Below are 3,978 nucleotides of genomic sequence, written 5' to 3' on the forward strand. Positions count from 1 at the left end.
TTTCTTCGCCTTTTTTTTTTTCGTAAATTCAATCTTTGAACAAAGAACAATTAATCAATCAACAAGAAATTAGAAAAAAAAAAAAAAGAAGACGAAGAAAAAAATCGAATAAAATTTTGATGAGAAACCATAATTTTTGAAGGAAAGAAAAAAGAATAAAAGATGATTCATGAAGTATTTTTTTTTAAAGAAAAAAAGAAATTTTGTTTAAATACTTTGTTTTAAGTCTCTTTTCGAAATATTTTCTTTTAAATTGATAAATTTGAACGATGAAATCCTTTTAAATGTTCGTAAAAATTCATTGAAATAAAAAAAAATGAAATGTCTCTGAAACATTTCAGAAAAAATTTTATTATAATTTAAATATTTAACAGATACGTATTGCATTTTTCGCACTTTTGCCGTAGAAAAGAACAAAAATCAAAGAGTTATCATGTGATAAAAAATCAATTTTTTGATAACATCAAATCCTGATAAATTATTAATGGAATAAATGTAATAAAATTGATTAATTTTTAGATAAACAAAAAAAAAAGGATTAAATAAGCAAAATAGCGCAATAAATCGATTATTGAACAAATAAACAAACAAATAATTAAATAATTAAGAGTATGCACGACTAATTAATTAGACAGATAGCAAAAAAGTGGTTCGTTATTTTCTATTTTAATGGTAAAATATTTTAATTTCCCTTACAATTTACTAAAATTTCCAAAAATGGCAAACAATTCTAAACACAATTTATGACTTCTAGATTTTAAAATGAATAGAAATGACAATTTAATGAAAATCCCTTTGTTTAAGCTTTTTAAAATTAATTTTACTTATTTTTTTTTTTTGAAGTTATGAAACAAAACATACAACGCTGTTTTCATCAAACGGAATTCTGTAACTATAAAAGGTGATTAAGTAAATTGTTAATTAATTAAATCGGAAAAATGGACTAAGTATGGGAGTAATTTGAACGAATAAGTATGCAATATGACCATAAAATTTAAATAAAAATGGAAGAAACAAAAAGCAAATCCTTAAATTTTGTTTTTTCATTAATAATTAATAATGTGTCAACTTTATTGCTAATTAACTTAGGAAAGGTAATTATTTTATCTTTTTTAAATTACTTAATGTTTGTATAAGTTTCTTTTTATTTTAAATGCATAATTATTTTCAAATTAATTTTGAATTTTTTGGCTGATTAGCTTTGCAAAATTAAATTCATTAAATCCAATTTAACTATCTGTAACGAAATATTTCATCCCTACTATGTTGGACCTATAAATACATCCCTACATAAATTACTTAATATATAAATACTCGCTTACTTAAATCGTTTAGTGTATAAGTATATTCTATTTAAATTAATTAATATATAAATATATCTATAGTTAAATTACTTTATTTGTAATAATATCCCTACTTATATTACTTAATCGTTCACAGGTTTACTTTTAATAATTGTTTTAATAATTGTTATTTTACTAATTATTGTACAGGTTACTTTACTAATTATTGCACAAGTTATTTCATTAATTATTGCACAGGTTATTTCACTAATTATTGAGCAGGTTATTTTGCTAATTATCAGATGAAATTGAATGAAAGTCAAATGACAAAAATTAGGTTAAATAAAAGTTAAATTGCACAAATAACGATGGAAGGAAAATATGAAAAGCATTAAAATAACCGAAAATTATGACTGATAAAAGTAGAAATAGAAATAGAAAAAACTTTTAAAAAAATACTTTAAAATAAATTTAAATTAAATTCTTTAGATGGGTGTGGAAGAATACGAATGAAGAAATTTGCAACGATTATGAACTGATATTTTAACTAAAGCAAAGAATTTGTTACTTCCAACAAATTGATATTAGAGAAGTTGAATGAATGAATGAATGGAATGAATGAATGAGTGAATGAATGATAAAATGAATGAATGAATGAGTGAATGATGGAATGAAATTGTATGAATGAATGATCGACTTAAAGGACATAATTATGTGTGAATTTAAATTAAACAATAAAATATAAAACGATAAATTGACGAAAAAATATCGAAATATCACTTCAGTATTGTTCATTTTTTCCTTGTCGAAAGTTTTAGTTTAGCATAACCATTCAATTACAGTACCAATTGGTACCATTCTATAACTAATACCGTATGAATACATCATTATATTTGAAGGTTTCCTTTAATATCATTTGAAGAGTGCGGTTATTGCATTCGGAATGACATTCAGATTTTATAAAAAAAGAAGAAAGAAAATTAAGGGAAAAATTTGACAAAATATAAAAATAATTTTTATTAATTGAAGTAACTTCTTGACTCAAAATTTTTAATCAAATAAAAATGCATTTTTTCATCGACAAATTGAATGAGTAGATGTTTTGTTTTATGATTAATAATATTTTAAATGATTTAAATGATTGAATTAAAAGAAAATTTAAACAATTCCTTTTGAAAGAATTGTTTTATTTTTCGAACATACTAAAAAGAACTTAAACTTATCTGTTTGCATCGAAGGAGAATCTTTTCATTAATCATTAATTACGGGATGGAATCAATTTTGTAATTGAATTAATTTTAAAATTGCAATTAATACAGTAATTTTAGTTACAAATGATGCGTTCAACTTATTTACTTTACTTCACATATCCATATTAAATATTCAAATATTACTTACTTTATTTCACACTCAATTACTAAGTATTTTTATTGGTTGAAATTTTGAACTGATTAAGATTTGCTAATGAAATGAAAAAAAAAAAACTACAATTTTTCGTTTTTGAAGCCATCCTACAATTAAATGCTTGATGCTTTTCATAAAAGGAAAATTATCAAAATTAATAATTCTAAGATTATTCACGAAAAAATTGGCAAATACAATTCGAAATTTGAATATATTTGAAATAGTTAATAAGAATTTGAATTTATTTTTACAAAACAAATTAAACATTCTTTCACAAATAATTACAAAGATAAGATCAAAAGATATTGATAACAATCTGTCACTTTGCATAAGTACTTTCCTGTTTTGGCAAATCTTTTGAAATTTACACTTTCTTCATTTATTTTTATGCCAAATTATTAAAAATTAAAATTACTTTTTATCTTCCATTGATAAAGTAAGTAAGCCTTGTAATAACTGCAACCTTAATTATAATGATTACTCCCTAATTATTATGTTCTATTGTGGCCTAGTTAGCAAACTGTATGTGATCATATGACGATGTTAGCATACTTTACAGTATGATAAAACGAATAATAATGAATTATTGAAAAGAAAAAAAAAGAAATTTATTACTAAAAACATTTAATGACAATATTTTGTCGCAAAGCAATAATGATAAGAATATCTTATTCGAACAAAAATAATGAAATAAATAACAAAAAATGGTCAAAAATTTAATTTATTTCAAGTTACATCAATACCATTTTAAATGATAATATTTTTTTATGAGCTATTATAATTTTTGACCTTTAACCTTTAACCTATAAGTAGTGATATTTTGGATATGTTAGAGAGGACAAAAAAAGCATTACTTACTTACCTGTCCAACGTAAATACTTTCTTGACATGAAATATGCAACAACGACTGCTCCTTCTTCATACCTATCAAATGAATCGCTTCAAATCGTTCCTTCTCTTCCGATCGCCCACTCCCTCCTACCGCATCTTATCATTTTCAAACTTCAACAATTATCTTTGTTGAGAGAAATTGAAAATTCAAATACTGCAAATAAAACTGCATGAACACATACACGCCCACGTACACACACATACACACACACACATACACGTACACACAGATACACAAGCATACATACACATACACACATACATACCCATGTACACACAAGCACACACATAAACGTACACACAGACACACATGCGTACACACAAATACACACATACACGTATATACGCACATATACATACACATACACACATATACACATATATATACTTACACACACAC

This window comes from Loa loa (genome assembly GCF_000183805.2).
Source record: "Loa loa unplaced genomic scaffold supercont3.306, whole genome shotgun sequence".
NCBI lineage: Eukaryota > Metazoa > Nematoda > Chromadorea > Rhabditida > Onchocercidae > Loa > Loa loa.